Source organism: Canis aureus, chromosome 3, assembly GCF_053574225.1.
Source record: "Canis aureus isolate CA01 chromosome 3, VMU_Caureus_v.1.0, whole genome shotgun sequence".
NCBI classification, from domain to species: Eukaryota; Metazoa; Chordata; class Mammalia; order Carnivora; family Canidae; genus Canis; species Canis aureus.
This window is the reverse complement of record NC_135613.1, coordinates 66,391,097-66,408,672: the sequence shown is the minus strand read 5'-3', so window position 1 is coordinate 66,408,672 and position 17,576 is coordinate 66,391,097. Positions and strand designations below refer to the sequence as shown.

The window sequence follows — 17,576 nt, the reverse complement described above, 5'->3', positions numbered from 1 at the left end:
ATTAAAAATGATATGTCTCTATTACTTAATCTGCAGACCATGTTTAAGTTTTGGGACCCTGTTGGTCCCCAAAACTATCTTTTATAGCAAAAGGACCCAGCTTTATGCCCTGAGTTGCACTTAGTTGTCATGTCTCTTTAGAAAACATTAGTTTGGAACATTTCCCCAGTATTTCCTTGACTTTCAAGACGTTGATATTTTTGAAGATCACAGACCAGCTATATTGTAAGTCATTTCCCAATATCAGTCTGTTTCATGTTTCCTCATAAATAAATTCAAATTATGCAGCTTTGCAGGCATATTACATAAGTGAGCTGTGTTTTTCTCACTGCACCCTGCTGGGTGGTGCATAACTTCTTCAAATTTGTTTTATTACTGATGAAGTTCAGTTTAATCACTTAGCACCTGCCAGACTTTTCCACTATAAAGTTATTATGTGTCTTTTATAATTAATGAGAATTTTGCATGCAGGTACTTGGAAACTATGTAAATAGTCCATTCCTCATTACACTTAAAATTTGTCTTTTTTTTTTTGTATCAGTATGGATTCACAGTTTCCAAGTATATTTAATTTTTAACTTTAAAAAATTTCACAGTTTTTTATTTTATCATTTTATCCCTATTTTACATATTGCCATCACCAGTTATTTTAATGCTCAAATTGTCCCTAATTTGGTTGGTGGGAACTGTTTCCAGTTGGCTTCTATATCCTTTTGCCATGTGACCATCATTTTTTAAAAAGATTTTCTTGTTTTTTGGTACAAGATTGTTCAGGCTCACCTTATACTTTCCCTGTCTGGACTTTGGATTCAGGTATTTTTTCCAAAAAAATTCTGCTTCTTTGCTGTAGATCATCTCCTTTCCCCCAGACACCCTTCTCTCATGCTCCTGACTCTGATTCCTCTAGCCAGGCTTCTTGCCTGGGATACCCTGCTTCCTCTGTTTGGTCTCTGACATCCTGTGCCAGCTGCCCCCCACCCCAGACACCCTCCTAGCTGGTTCAGGCAGAGGATTTTGAAAACCAAAATCAGATCGTATCACTTTTCTGGCTCAAAACCCCCAAAGAGCTCCATTTCACTCAGAGTAAAAGCCAGAGTCCACAGCATATGGTACAAGCTTCAGCGCGATGCTGATCCATCCTCCGTTTCCATGCCCATCACCTCCACTACTTTTTCCCCCTCCATGTACATACCAGGTCCTCTCCTGTGGAACACTTTTATTCTTCCTTCTGGAAAGCTTCTTCCTCCAGAAAACCTGTGGCCAGCTGCCCCACTTTCTTCAAGTCTTTGCTGAAATCTCACAGTTTCAACGAGACCTACCCTGATTCACCTGTTGAAAACACTGCAAATTTCCCTGTGCTTCAGTTGATGTTTGGAAGCAAATGCCACAGGCTATGGGCTGAAAGGAAGCACAAAGCCAAGGGATCTGAGTGGCTCCTGTCAGAGAAGGTGAGAGGAAATTAAAATTTGCACAGGCAGCTCCCAAAAAAGGGGCAGGGACTGTGGGGGAAAGTGGGAACAGCCCGGAGATGGTACAAACTAGAACCATCTCGGAGATGGTACAAACTAGACCCAGAGATGATCCAGGAACACTGAAGAATGGGCATCTCACACTCGGGCAGAAGCTGTTCCTTGGACATTGCAGCAATGTGGCTATGTTGTTGGGGTGCACTTTGTGTTTGACCCAGGAAGACTGAGAATTCAGCAGGAACATCCCACTGAGATGAAAGGTGTCAGTGAGAACATACACACCTCTGGGAAACCTTGGAGAAGACATTGGCCTTCTCACAGCATATAGAATAATAGACTAAGATGCTGAAACAAGCCTTTAAAGGGCAGGATGATCTACAAAGTCTGGGGGGCTTTTGTGACTCCTAGCTACAGGTGATACACAAGGATGCAAGAGTCCTCCCAAAGTCCATCACTTTGATCCGATCCAGAGGAATATCTATTACATTCTCAGAGAGAGTTTGCCATCCAAAGAATTTCATCTGAAACTGCCAGATGTGCTCTGGGAATGCAGAGAGTCTGGAATGAAATGGAGAAATCTCCTCAAATTGGGAGGAGAGAGAGTGGGCTGGGCAGAGCACAAAACCATGGGATCAAATATAATACACTCTCATGTATCATGCACTTAAACATCAGTGCATGTTAAAACAGAGACACCATGGAATAGACTGCAACACTGGTTCTCATTTTTTAAAAACCTTGAATTTTGCACTTAAGGTAACCTGCTTCACATTGTGCCTTTGGACTCTGGGAGTTTATTCCCCTCTGCCACTTAAAAGCATGGGTTACCATGGTTTAAGAGTTAGAAAAGCACTGGAGAAAGGTAAGAACACTGAAGGGTCCCTTGCCTGTCACTGTTGGCCTTGGGTACATTACCAAACTCATCAGTTTTCTCACTTATAAAGTAAGGAGGTTGACTAGATGATTTTTAGTTGGGCTGCTTTTGGCATTTAGAAATGCCCTCAGACTTTGTCTGTCCTTCCCTCCTCTTAACATTTTTTTTTTTCTGGAGGCATATTCTATTCTCTCTTCTCTACCATTTGCCTTTTTCTTCATCCTCTGAGTTTCTATTGTTTTAGAACATTGATCTTTACCTGGTGCACTCTGATTGTGCTATCTCTATGTTCTGGACAGTTCTTAATATTTAGTTTCTATCTCTGCTATCAATTGCTCAGTATGTCCATTTCCATTTAATTTCTTATACCTGAAAAGAACCTGACTGGCACAGTTCATCTTTTTGAAACAGTTTTCACCCATTGACTGTTGGCCAGTCAATAGAAGAGGTACCCTAAGATTAGCTACCGATCCTGATACAACCAGTCATAGTCAGTGAGCCATAAGGTTCTATGTTAGAAAACATGGCTGCTATTCCTTGCAGGGCTGTAGGGAAGTCCTTAGAAGTAATGCAATTGGCAAGAATCACCAATTAAAAAAAAAGATTTAACTAACACCTCTTTTAACACTTATCAGTTCTGTAATAGGTAAGACAGTGTGTCTCATACCCAGGTTCATTATTATTATCATTTTCACACTTAGGACCTTATTTCCAGTATGTTAATGTAATTTATAATATTCACTTATGTAAAGAACTTCTAAAAAGTGAACACAACATAAAAGTTTTTTAGGCTGAGTAAAGATACAAGTTAATTTTCTATTCAATTCTTTTCACTCAATTCAATATATTCAGATATTTATTTAATACCAATTCTGGACTGGATACTGTTCTAAGTAATGATGATATATATAGCAGGGGATAAAACAAAATCCCTGCTGATATGGAGCTAACACTCTGGAGAAATCTAAGTAAGTTTTTGTTTGCTTGTTTCTTTTTCTTTCTCTCTTTTTTATTTTTAATTTTCAGCACAGAGACTCACATATCCCCTACCTATGAGTCAGATCTCAACACTTTGTCACAGTTGTTTCAGTTTTGTTTTCTTAAAGAAAAAAACGTTGCATATCGAGTCAAAACCCTCTCTGTAGCCTCCAGCTCATTTCCTTGTCATCCCCCTTTCCCAGAGGGCAATGGACAGAATTGTGTCCTATCAAAAGTCCAATGTTGAAGCCTTACCTCCCAATGCAATTGCATTTGGAGATAGGGCCTAGAAAGAGATACTAAGGTCAAATGAGGTCATTAGAGTGGAGCCCTAATCCAACGGGGCTGGTGTCATAATAGAAGAGGAAAAGATACCAGAGCTCTCCCTTTACCATGTGACGACAGTGAGGAGGTGGCCATCTATAAGCCAGGAAGGAGGTCCTCAGCATCTAGAACCTTAATTTTGGACTTCTCAGCTTCCAGAACCATGAGAAAAAATCTTTCTGTTCAATCCACCCCGTTATGGTATTTTGTTGTAGCAGCCTAAGCAGAGTAAGACATAGAAGTAACTACCATTCTGAATTTGGTATTTATCAACCCCAACGAAGCAGGATTTATACTTTTATTAGATTTATATGGATCCATGAACAAGAATTATGTAGTAGGTTTTTTTTTTGCAGCTTTAAAAACTTTATATAAAGAGCATCATGCTCTACATACATTGCATATTCTAGATAAGTAGTCTATTTTCATTACAGCCACCTTTGAAAATTTGGTGAAAGTTTTAGCCAACTACCCTACAGAAAAATGTGCAACATGTTGTATATAATTTAAGACAGTTCATAAACTGTGCAACTCAATTAGAAAGCCCCAACTTTTGCTCTAGTTGTATTTTACTCTTCAGAATATTCATCCCATAATATTGTGTAAGTCCATAATCATGTAGATATGGAATAAATCATGATCCCTGCTTACTGAGACTGGAATGTGGACTTATATTTTGGAGAGATATATAATAATAAACATTAGAAATAAAAATAGTTTTCTTTTGAGTCACCAGAAAATTAAATTATCTCTATATTCCATTTTTTCAAGTTTTCTAAATAATCGAAGTCCAGTAGAAGGGAATCACATGGGAGTGATATTGGCTTGATACAAAGGAGTTAATAAAAAATAGGCTTCATTTGACCCGACAGGAAGAGTTTGAACTATTACAAATGAATAGAACAACAACAAAAAAAACATTCCTGTAATTCAGTACTCTGATTGCTACAGTTAAATATCAAGTCTTATCTTTTTCCCCTATAAAATGCGAGGACACTCATCTACCTCCCTGGGAAACTGGAAAGCTGGGGATTTTTTTCAAAAACCCGGTATGAAGTTTCTTGGAAAAGATGCCTAGCATAAGGATATAATTATTTTTTGGCATGCTGGCAGGTGCCTCTGTGCTGCACTTTGCTTTTCTCTGATAGCAGCCCAATACTGTGAAAGACATTCAAGGCCAAATGAACATTTACAGATGAATTACCACCTGCCACGAACACAGAAAGAAATATTGATGTTAAATAGAGCTATTTGAGAACTCTAGTAGGGAGAAAAAGGGTGGAACCTGTGAGAGCTGATGAGCCCAGCCAACTTCCAGAAAGGCAAGGTTAACCTGTCCTGCAGAGGATAACACAAGTCTAGAATTGAGGGGGATGGTATTATCTGGGAATCACATTCTTGTTTCTGTTAAACCTGGCATTGCCTATCTTCATCAAGGAGTGCTGGGAGCTGTGAAGAAGATGCATTCTGAGATTAACTCTGGAGCAAATATTTCCCAGGCAGAAAGGAAAAGAAAAAGGCTTAGTTAGCTATGGTAAAGATGAGAAATAGAAGATAATGTATATAGTCAGAGAAAGAAGTCTGTGGACATAAGATTCAATAGAAACTGAGGTCATTTTTGGAGAAGTAAAGCAGCAGAGAGACAGAAGGAGAGAAGCTGAATTGCTAATCCATGTAAGGAGACAGACATTCTGTACATTATTCTGATAGGTGCTGGCTAGGTGGACAGAACAGAACAGAGGACCAGCACACATCCTTGAGTCCATATACATCCCTATCTATCTATCTATCTATCTATCTATCTATCTATCTATCATCTATCAGAGGGGTGAGAGAAAGATCAATCTCTGGTGGGATAAAAGAGAAGAGAGAGTACTAAGAAGATTTAGAAGGAGACAGAGAAAGCAAGAAGAATAGAATAACCACATCTTGACTGACTGCCCATATGGCCTATTTTCTCCTGAAAACTGTGGTAGGTTGAAAACTGACTCTTCGAAAGATGTCCATCATATATAATGGATGTATATGTTCAGCTGTAGCCACATCTGAGGCTACTTTGGAAAAACGGCATCGGAAATCAAATAGAGATTTTCAGTAGCACAGAATGGCTGCATTCTCCTCCACTTCCCCAATAAGTATTCATCAGTGGCTCAGAACAGCCTGGTAAGAGAGCCTAGTTGCTGACTTCACATGTGTACTTCACATACATACAGAGAGAGAGCAAGAGTGAGAGAGTAAGAGCAGGAGGAAGAGAGAGAGAGAGAGAGACAGAGACAGAGACAGAGAGACAGAGACAAAGACAGAGAGAGAGAGAGAGAGAGAGAGAGATTATCCTGGATTCACCCTAAATGAAAACAAGTGTATCTGTATAAGAGGGAGGCAGAGGGAGATTTGATGCACACACGGAAGCAGAGATTGCAATGATGTGGCCACGAGCCACAGATGCCAGCAGCCAGCAGAAGCTGGAAGAGGCCAGGACTGGATTCTCCCCTAGAACCTGGAGGAAGCATGTCCCCACTGATACCTTGATTTCCACCCAAGCTGGAAGCTGATTTTGGACTTCTGGCCTCCAGAACCGTGCGAAAATAAATTTCAGATTTTGTAAGCCACCCAGTTGGTGTTAATTTGTCACAGTGGCCACAGGGACCTACCACAGACACCAAAATGGAAATCAGTCACACGGCAGGGACAGCAAACATTACAAATGAGATGGCTCCTCGAATGAGGGTTTGAGAGTCACAGAATTCTGACAGCCCCCATGTTATCTTCTTTGGCATCTGAGTAACATCGTCGTCATGTGAGTTTCCCAAAGTAACAAGGTATATGAGGAAAGATTTAAGTGTTTATCTTGCCTTTTCAGTACAGTTGTATTTTAGTATAGCAATTGATTAGGAAAGGCTTTAAAAAAAAACAGGGAGAAGGAATTACAGAATTAGGAAATCACCAATTTTTGATCCCTAATAAAAAAAGATTAAGGCAAAGATCAAGTATAGGTCATCGGTAGTTACTAAAACCATTAGATTAGCCATTCTCAAAGTCAGCTGCTCTGTGCAATCACTGAGGGGCTTTGAGAACTCTGACACCTGTATCCAACCACCAGCGGTTCTGATAACATTGGCCTAGAATGGGTTCTGGGCCTCAAAATAGAAGTTCCGAGGTGATTTCTAGTGAGCAGCCCAGGTTACAAACCACTGCTGTCAAAATATCAGGTCACAAATATGATTGATTGATTGATTCACTCAGGCTAATGGCACAACGAGAAATGTACCTTACAATGGAAAGATCTGGCTGCCAGTACCTGAACCCAGAGTTCAAATTTAGCACTAGTTTAGCACTAGTGTACTTAGAACTACCAGACATTACGCACCGTTTGATGTGATACAATACACGATCATACCGTGATGGGTATAAAATAATGTCCTTAACTATGTGAAATCCCACGTCAAATTAAAATTTGTATCTGTGCTACGTGCTACCAAGGAAAGACCCGTGATGTCAGGAGAGTGTCTAGCAGAGCCAGACCTCACATGCGAAGTCAGGACCACAGGGTCTGGGCTGCACAGGCAATCATGAAATCCATACACCTCAAGTCACTCCTGCTAGCTGGACCTTTCCAATTTCACTCCTGCTATATCCCCTGGCCAGGTCGAGTTGGGTTCATGGGAGAGTGGGAAGCCTGTATCACAGGCTTCGGGCAAGTGTCTCATAGCCTCCTCCCTTGCTGCCTCCCATCACGGTGACAGAGCCCTAAAGGAGACCCCCCTGCTCCTGCCAAGGTACCCACTTGCCCTTGCCAAGGGCACTGTGACCAGCATGTCATCCACTGACACTGGCCCTGCACACCAGCTCTTGATTCATCACTGTGTCTTCCTGTGGAAGTGTGCCAGACAGAGAGAGGCACTGGCGTTAGCATCAAGCAGTCTTGTGTCTGAATTCTTTTTCTGCCACTTACCAGCAATTTGACCTGAAGCCTATATAAGCTCTCTGAGCCTCGATGTTTCTCATCTTCAAAATGGGACCATTAATACCTACTTCACAGTGTAATTGTGAGAACAAAATAAGATAATGAGTAGGGAGCACCTAGGGAAAGATGTGATGCATAGTTAGGTAGTGGATGAATGGTCTCCTTCTGCTTTAAACTCTAACCATTTTCCCCTCAAACAGGTGGGAAGAATGAGCCACCAGTGTGGTAGTCTGCCTTGTGCCCTCAGAATATACATAAATGCTGCTGCTAGATAGTTTTATTTGATTACTTCTCCATGGGGCTTTCCCCAATGTCTAAAACTCCAACTGCGTGGATGAGAAGGTACCTACCAGTGTCTATGTGCTGGAGGCATCCTCACCCCCGAGCTCTGCCCCCACACCAAGCTTCAAATGGAATTTCTCCCGCACACAGAAAGGGCCTCATTCCACATCCACTTCTTTCATGAACAGTCATCTATCGGGGACTTCTGGGCGTCATTTTAACTACTTGAGGAAGTGAGTAGGTATACCCAGAGGAGGTGACGCATAGTAAACTCAAATGCAAATAGATATATAATATGATTCCAGATGAGTCCTGTGAAAAAAATTAAATGAAGCCATTGGATAGAGAGTGAAGGAGGGCAGGAAGGATTTTCTTCAGCTTGAGTGATCACAGAATTTTTTTTTTTTGTCTAGGAGAGAGATTTCAACTGAAAAGACTGAATGAGAACAGAGTCCCAAGAAGACCACGGGAAAGAGCTTTCCAGAGGGAGGCAGTAGCTGACACAAGGGCCGAAGCTACAGTCCGCTGGGAGATCTGAAGGCCTGAAAGGAGGCCAGTGTGAATGGAGCTGAGTGGTGAGAGAGAAAGTCAAAAAGAGAGGCTGGAGTCAGATCATTCGAGGCCAGGGTAAGGAGCAGGATTTTATTCCACTGGAGTGGAAAGCCACAGGGGGACTTTCAGCTAGGCAATGGATGCTCTGATTTTCACCTTTGGAAGGTCCCTATGACTGCTGTGTGGGTAAGGAGGAGAGAAGGAGGAAGGTGGAGCTGGGCTGACCAGGGAGGGGTTATCACATCATCCCGGAGAGACGATGGCAGCTCAGATTTGGGTGACAGCAACAGACATGGTGGGGACTGGGAGGATGTGTGATCTGCTTCAGAGCAGACCGTCAGGACACGTTAACTCCCTATGAGGGTAAGGGAAGGAGGAGAATCAGAAGGACTCCATAGTCAGAGAAAGACAAACACCATATGATTTCACTCCTATGTGAAATGTAAGAAACAAAACAGATGAACAAGGAAAAAAAGAGACAACCAAGAAATAAACTCTTAACTAGAGAGGACAGATTGGTGGTTACCAGGGAGGAGGTGTGGGGGATGGGTGAAGCAGGTGAAGGGGATTGAGAGCACACCTATCAGGATGAGCACTGAGTCACGTATAGAAGTGTTGAATCACTGTACTGTACACCTGAAATTAGTAGAACACTGTATGTTAACTATACTGGAACTAAAAGAAAAAAGAATGACTTCAGATTCTCAACCTAAGAAGCTGGTGACTGGTGGTGCCATTTAATTCCATGGATAAGACTTTTGGGGAGAGTAGATCTGGAGAATCATTAACCCCTCAGATTAGGAGGTATTAAAGCTGTGGGGAAGAGTCCAGATGGTGAGGTAGAAAGGTCCAAGGACAGATCCCCAGGGCACCCAACATATGGGGTGCTAAGCATTCCCACCACAGCCTCACAGCCTCCTGACCCGCTGGGCTCCTCACCTAGAGCTACCCCTTCCTGGCCCCATTCAAAGCAAAGTGCTCCCCTCTCTCATCCCAGTCAAGCCTGATTTTGCCTTTATCTCAATCCCAGCTGCTCCTACAAACTGTCTTCTTCACTTCCTTGCACGTGGCCTCGCTTGCATACTTTTATCTTTTTGGTTTGCATGAGTCCTGTTGCTTCCCCTAAATTGCAGCCTCCTGGAAAGCAGCAAATAGGTCTCATAAATCCCTGCATCGTCCTCAAAATCTGACAGAAAACCATTCAGTGCTCCCAAGTCCATGTTGATTGAGGGTCTAAGGCCGCTTGGGAAATGCCTCAGAGTGTGGGTGACCCCCACACTCCCGGCTCACCCCCTCCGGGCGCTGCCACCAGGCGGGGGTGAGCCGGGGCCTGTCGCCGCCACCATCAGGGCTGCGGTGAGCCCCGGAAATTTCCCCACCTGGCAGGTGCGCAGAATGAAGTACAAAGAGGTGAAATTACTTTTTTTGTAAACACACACAGACGCACACACACAACGCAACAGGGAGAAAGGGGAGAAGCCTTCAGCGCCCACTCCGGGCCCTGGACCACGAGATCTGTTTGGTGAAGAAGACAAGCCAGTTTGGCTGGAGCACCGACTCGCCTCGGGAGGTGGTGGCAGGGTGTCACCTCTGGGCTCCTCTGTCTTGCTTGACTCTCGAGGCTCACGGGGCTGTCGTGGGCTGCGGCCAGAAAGCTGGCTTCTCAAGGCCCAAGCTGGGTCTGGTGGCCGCACAGAAGACAAAGAAGCTGGCAGGAGGGAGGACAGCCAGGGAGGAGGGCGACGGAAGGGAAGCTGTGCGCAGGCCCGAGACACAAAGGGGAGCCTGCGGTGGCAGGTGTCGGGGAGGAAGAACACAAGGCCGCTGCTGAACGCAGAGCAGCCGCAACCACCAGCAGCCCAGAGATGGAAAGAGCAGGAAAAGGACAGAAAACACAATGTGGAACAGGGATCAGAGAAGCAGACGAACGCGGACACAGTCAGGAGGAACAGGTGAAGTGCGGGTTCCCGGGAAACGACTTGGAAAATGACATCAACTCTTTTTAGGACACGCTGGGAAATACTTTGGGGCCTTTGGATTACTTGGCCAACAAGGATGAGCGCAGAGGCCTTTAATGGAATTAGATGTAATACATTATCAATGAACTTTAGTGGTATAGCACGTGGTTGGGTTTTTTTGGAAATCCAGAAAAATTAGGTAATATGTAATTTGTATAATTCATGAAAGTCACGAGAGAAGGAGCTGTTTTCACTTACTGTAATTAACCCAGACTTACTATCATGTGTGTACTTAGGCCAATCAGTGAGTTTTCGCTGATATTTCTGTTGATAATGATAACCAGTTATGGGCGCAGAAAGGAAACAAAATGCAGAAAGGAAAGGGGTGGCTTCTCTCTGAGGCCTTCTGCACTGCCTTCTGGCTCTAAGTGCAAATTATAAGACCTAAAATAATTGGGAAGGTCTGACAATGGTCAAAATGGATTTATAAAAGCTAAAATGCGGGATGCCTGGGTGGCTCAGCGGTCGAATGTCTGCCTTCAGCTCAGGGTATGATCCGAGGTCATGGGATCAAGTCCCACATTAGGCTCCCCACCTGGGGAGCCTGTTTCTTCCTCTGCCTATGTCTCTGCCTATGTCTCTCATGAATAAATAAGTAAAAAAATCTTTTAAAAAAGCTAAAATGCTTAACAACTATTACTAAGAGCTCAGTCCATTTTTAGAGATAGATGAATGAATACCCATGTATCCATTTTGCTTAGAGTCAGCAATCCAGAAAGCAACAGGGTCCCATGGGCCATCCACCCATGGTCCACCCATGGCCCACCTGGGCTTGCAGAAATAGAGAGTCCATTTGATGTTTTCTGGATGATTGACATGAAATAGAGTTAGGGAGAAGATGGGATTATTGCCCACAAGTCAATTCGTTCTTTTGTTTCATTCAAGTATTGCTTTTGGTTCTCACTGGCACAAGTGATATTAAGAAAGATACCACAAAAAATATGAGATCTGAAAAAACTCAATTAAAAAAAGGCCCATTTTAAAGGACTTGAATAGAGGTTTCTCCAAAGAAGAAGTATGGTATATGTTCAACAGGTATCTGAAAAAGTACTCAACATCACATATCACTGGGGAAACAAATCAAAATCACTATGAGATATGACCTCACATCTGTCCAGATGGTGATGATCAAAAACAAATCAAAACAAAACACAAAAGTCAGCAAATGTTGGTGAAGGTGTAGAGAAATTAGAACTGCACACTATTGTTAGGAATACAGAATGGTGCAGATGCTATAGTAAACAGTATATAAATTCCCCCCAAAATAAGAGAAATAGAATGACTATATATTCCAGCAATCCCATTTTTGGATATTTATCCAAAAGAATTGAAATTAGGATCTAGACGAGATATTGGCACTTTTTTGTTCATTGTAGCACTGTTTACAATCTCCAAGATGTGATGCAGACGCAGCCTCAATGCTCATTGGCAGAGGAAGGAATAAAGAAAACGTGGTATATAGATGCAGTGGAATACTATTTAGCTGTAAAGAAGGAGAAAATTCTGCAATATGTAGCAAAAAGGAGAAACCTTGAGAACATTATGCTAAGTGAAATAAGCCGGTCACCGAAAGACAAGTACTGCACGATTCCACTTATGTGAGGTACTTAAGATAGTAAATGATTAGAATCAGAAAGTAAAATGGTGGTTGGCAGAGGCTGAGGGGAGAGGGAAGTGGGCATAAAGTTCTGCAGGATGACTAAGTCCTAGGATCTGACATACAACATTGTGCCTATAGTCAACAATACTTCACTATGCACTTAAAATTTTGTTAAAAAGGTAGAGCTCATGTTTTCTTACTACAATAAAATAAAGTCAAACAAAACAACAAAAGACAAGGATCAATATATCACTACAAACTTTTAAATTGATAGTACTTTAAAAAAAATCAAGAGGTCCAAATATATTTCAGAAATAAAGAAACATTTATTTAAGGAGTGCAAAAAAAATTACACTGGAGATTGAGCATGGTTAGCCACGAAGTATCCACCCATCGTCTGACACCAATGAGCTAAATGATTTGTTCTGTGGTCACTTCTAGATTCCTTGGTACACTAATCTAATCTCTAGTTTCAAGGCCCTTGGGAACTCTTTGTAGGTGGTCATGTCAGGTCCAGTTTAGACTATGGGTAAGGTTACCCTAAAATATGGAGAAAATTGACCATGGCTTTGGACTTGTTCAGGAAGCTCCCAAACTCCCTGGGGAGGGAGATAAGAATAGGTCTTGTGAATGTACATGATTGCTGGAGCAAGCCTGCCCACTCAGTAGCTTGGGACCGGTTATGGCTCTGAACAGTGAAAGAGCCTTAGGATTATAGCAGATGGGGGTTCCTAGGTGTCTGCCAACAGCATTGTCCATTCCCATGGCCCTTTGATAGGCAGAAACTATTTGGGGAGGAAATGTTATATATTGCCTTCTCAGTGTTTTGGGACCAGAGTGTCCAAAGTAATTCGAGTACAGTAAATGCAAGTTCCCAACAGAAGGCTGGTGTTTCATTCTCCCACCTTCTGGTCAGCAATAAGCCCACTAAAACCACACAGAAGGAAGAGATTTTTCTCAAGTTTGCAGCCAGTCATAGTGGAAGCAGCCCTCCCTTCCATCCAAAGAACTGCATTCCTGATGCACAACCAGAAATATTTCATACCTTCCCAGGACAAAACAGGACCAATAAGATAATGCCCCTAAAGCCACCCCTTGACCCTTTGGCAGGTGGCCACTCTATATTGCACTTTCCTTACAAGTTATCCTTTTCAGATGCGGCCTCTGCTCCTTCTCCCAGGGCAGTTGGCAGTGAATGGGACGCTCTGCATAAAGAATGACCAGTGAGGCTTTTCATCAGAGCACAGGGAAGCTGTGTTTGAAACGACTCCACACTTGTCTTAATAGGCACGACCTTTCCTCCTGGGACACATTTTTCACTGCCATGCCCGCCTTGTAGCCTGAATTGGGACAGTGATTCATTTGGGTTTTTCACATTCTCTCTTTCAATACTGGAAGAAGCCCTGGGTCATTTATAGTTCGGACCTTGGCCCCTCTCTTCCTTTATTCATAAAAAAGCATGAACACTCTCCCTGTTCATAGGGAGGCCTGGTTTAGTTTCACCCCATTCCCTTGTGTTCCTAAGGTCAGTATTTTTGTCTTTGCTCCTTACATAGATTGTTTTTACATATCTGATGAAAAAGAAAGTCAAAGAAGACGAGTAGGAGCCCTTGTCGCTCTGTGGCTTGTGAAGTCCTGTGTAGCCCTGTCTTGTCAGCCCAGTTTTCATGTGCCTGGAAGTGTTTTTCCCCTGGGAAGTACAATTACAGGGGGTGGATTTGGGCTCAGTATGAAGACAAGCCAATAGCAACTACAAGTGCCTGAGGAAGAAGTGGGGAGCTTCATGGCCTCTGCGGTATATTGTCTGTGCAGCGGCCAATGACCACATATCAGAGACAACATTAGGAAGGATTCATGGATCAGATTAGGGGTGTCTCAAAAGAGTCAAACGTTTGAGTATTTTTTAGGCTAGGAATATGGAAAGAGAACAGTAAGGCAGTCTAGCAGGATCCTCTAGAGTCAAGGATTCCTCAGGTTCCTTTCAACCTTAGACTGTATCTACAAGCAAATACTCAGATCTTTCAGACATATCTTAGACACAGCTGGTTTCTTAGAGTTTTTGACCTGGAAGGATCTTTAGGGATCATTTTTGTTGAGTTTATTAATAGAAGAAAAAAATTAATTTCCAAAAGGTGAAGTATTTTCTTCTAGATACAGCTAGTTGTGTTGTTTATCAAAAACAAAACAAAACAAAATAGACCTGCTCTATGGTTACAGAATAGGGCAAAACATTTAGGCAAAAGGTGTTCTAAATTTTTCTTCTGACCGGGGTTGGAAATTCCTACTTCTCTATCCTCTATTATAATTATGGTTTGGGAGAGGGCCTAATTTTGCCCCCCTATATAACACCCTGATTCATGAGACGCGGGAAAAAAGTGGTGGTGGTGGCGTGGGTTCCTGCTAAGACCTCAGAAGCATCATCCAGGAGGAAGTAGCATAGCAACAAGCAGGAAGGTAGTGAGATGTTTCCATGGTGTGATTTAAGGGGGTACCATGGTTACCATTCCATACACCAGTGCCAATCATCTTTCTATAAGAATAGTCTCATTGCTTTGGGCCTTGAAATCATTTGCAACCTTTAGAATTCTCCGTTTAAAAAGAACAGTTAATGTATCTAATTCTATCAGTTAATACATTAGTTTGTCACTAGCACGTTGAATATCTCCTAGGTGCTAGACCAATAATGATCTTTCTCTCTCTCTCTCTTAACCTCTTAATTTATTAGTTGTTAGATACTTGAGAACAAGGCTCTGTAGGGAATGGCATACAAACTAAGAACCTTGGGGTTGGGTACCAGGATGGTTAGGAAGGTGAACATTGGATTTAGATATAACTGGGTCCTACTATCAACTCTGCCACTTAGTACGGCGACCTTGGGAAAGTTAGCCAGCTACTGTATGGAATCACAAATCTCCTTATTTGTAAAATAGGGATAACAATTATACTTCTTAGGGTTAGTTAGGGTTAGTTTTGAGAATTGATTAAATAATCCCTGTTGGGCACTTGAGACAGTGCGAGGCACATATGAAGTATTTCATGAATGGTAATTATTTCTGCTGTAATATCAGCTTCGAAGACATAGACTTGAAGAAGGTGGGGGAGAGGCACCAAAGAAAAGTTATATCCCTGAAACAGGTCTTCTCAAAGTCAACTTTATCCACGCAATCTTATCTCTACAGGAAAGATTGTGTATCAGATCAAAGCCAAGGGACACAGCCATGTGGCCACATTGCAGAGGTGTCCTCTCCTCCAGGCAAGCTCTGGGAGGATGGCAAGTATGTGTTCACATGTGCATGGCATCCGGCTTTTCAACCTGCCTCCTAGTCTCATTTTTCCTCCTCATCCCAACCTTCCTTGGAATTTCTAACCTCTAGGTAATTATACATGTTGTTTCTTCTGTCTGGAAAACATTTGGCTCAACTGGCCTGATTTCTTTCTACTTGGCCTTCAGGTCTCAGCTTAGATTTAACTTTCCCTGGGAAGCCCCAACGAGGCTGGGTGGAGTGCCCCTCTTGTGTGCTTCCCCACAGCCCTGCCAGAGACTGTACGACATTCATCATGATTGCTTATCTTCCCCACTAGGTTGAAATTTAGTGAGAGCAGGGGCCTCATCTAGGGGGTTCCCCTAGAAGTTGGGGTTCTCTGAACCTACCTTATGTGTCAAGGTACAACAAGATCATTTAGTTGCTCTGAAAATATTGCTTATTAGGATACTATCAATATTGTTCTCCTTTTCCCTTGTAGAAATTATCTGCAGATTATTTGTCAAAACATGGAGGGTTCTTCATAAACTTAAAAATAATGCATGTAGGGACCATTTCTGCTTACCCGATCCATGCTTGACCAGGATGTTGGTGCTTCAGCTGATGAAGAAAAATGTGTATCTGATCTAGCAGCTGGTGGACACGTCTTCCAAGGCATTTTTTAAAGGGCCATGTTAAATCACTGTGAAAGGAAAACAGATTTGGGTTTCTTCTCAGTGGGAATCTAGGCTATTTTGGACACAAAAGCTCTCAATTACTTTCCCCGACACCGGGACTTTTCCAATTTAGCATGTGACCTCTTCTGAATCGGTGGGTGACATAGGGTAACCACATATTTATCATTCAAACTGAGGCACTTTTGAGCTCCAGCCTGTGCCCTAGGCCTGATACCGTTCCCCTTTGTTTCATGTGTTGGACAACTGAAAGAGGAATCACAGACCTAACTTCCTCTGGAGCAGGGGGATTGGAAGGGAGCACTTACTACATAGTGTCAGATGCATGTGTGGTTAAAAAACCTTAGTCCAGTTGCTGTGCAACCGGGATTTGGAATGGAAGAAAAACAACATGTGGTAGCAAGTGGTTTATCTTTCCATTAAAAAATGATTTATTTTGAAAAGATTTCCAACTTAAAAAGAACACTTGGGATGGGGGCACCTGGGTAGCTTGGTCAAATTAAGCACCCAACTCCCGGTCTCAGCTCAGGTCTTGGGGTTGTGAGATTGAGCCCTGCGTCGTGGTCAGTGCTCAGCATGGTGTCTGCTTGAGATTCTCTCTCTCCCTCTGCTCCTCCTCTGCTTGCACTCTCTCTCTCAAATAAATAAATAAGTCTTTTTTTTTTTTTTTTTAAAGAACACTTGTAAGTCAACCACAAACAAGTGTGAGTTTCCCTTACCCAGATTCCCTAACTGCTAATATTTCACTGCATTGGCTCCATTTCTCTTTCTTCTCTCCGCAGTTCTATCTCTCAATGGTGTGATTTGGAAAGAATAGAGGAAAGTCCAGGCTTCTTCTTAAAATCATTGACATGGTATCAGCAGGAAGGCTTGGGAAGCAACCAAGCAAGAAGGGCTGGAAATTGGAGAACACAAGTATTTTTTGTAGGCAACCTCTGTTTGCTGGGCACTCAGGTAACTACTTTGTGAATATTCCCTCTTCAAGTTCTTAGAGGAATCCACTGAAGTGGGTATTATTCCCACTTGCAGATGAAGAAATTGATGATCAGAAAAGATAAGCAACTTGCCCAAGGTCACAGGGCCAGGACATGGGCTATGCCTGAATGTGCCATTTTAAAGCTTCTCTCTTTCCATGATTGCACACCTTGTCATTGCAATAACAGTACATGACTGGGAATAAAAAGGCCCAACTCTGTCCCTAAGGCTGTGTGATCTTGGTCAAGGCATTTCATTTGATAGGAATTGAGTTTTCTTGACTATAAAATGAGGGAGACTATGCTAGAGGAGACAGTTAGTTGGGTTCTAATAGGATATCTGAATGAAAGCAACAAAGAACTCATGGTCAGCTACAGGGAAGGTCAGAGGCCTCTCCTGGCAGCACTCCACAAGCAGCCACTTCCAACCACACAGGCACAAGATGGTGGAGGCCACGATAGGAAACCCCTGATCAAATTAGGAGGAAAAAGCCAAAATCCTGCCCCCACCCACAGTGATGAATATCTTGCCCCTATTTAACAACTGCAGATAAAATATAGAAACCCAAACTCTGGGGAAACAGCTCTCTCTCTCTCTCTCTCT

General features: G+C 42.6%; 1 protein-coding gene across 13 annotated transcripts in view; it reads right to left on the bottom strand.

The window, feature by feature from the left end:
• Positions 1–17,576, bottom strand: part of ZC3H12C (zinc finger CCCH-type containing 12C) — a 176,481-nt gene that overhangs the window by 120,031 nt on the left and 38,874 nt on the right. For 9 of the 13 annotated variants that reach the window (XM_077893382.1, XM_077893391.1, XM_077893377.1 and 6 more), the window contains 2 exons: positions 15,890–16,006; positions 1,330–1,436 (listed from right to left, as the gene is read on the bottom strand). The gene's annotated coding sequence lies outside the window, so the exon portion shown is untranslated. Of the gene's footprint in view, positions 1–1,329; positions 1,437–15,889; positions 16,007–16,717; positions 17,555–17,576 lie in introns of those variants that run through there. The other 4 variants (XM_077893385.1, XM_077893386.1, XM_077893380.1 and 1 more) reach the window with 3 other exon arrangements.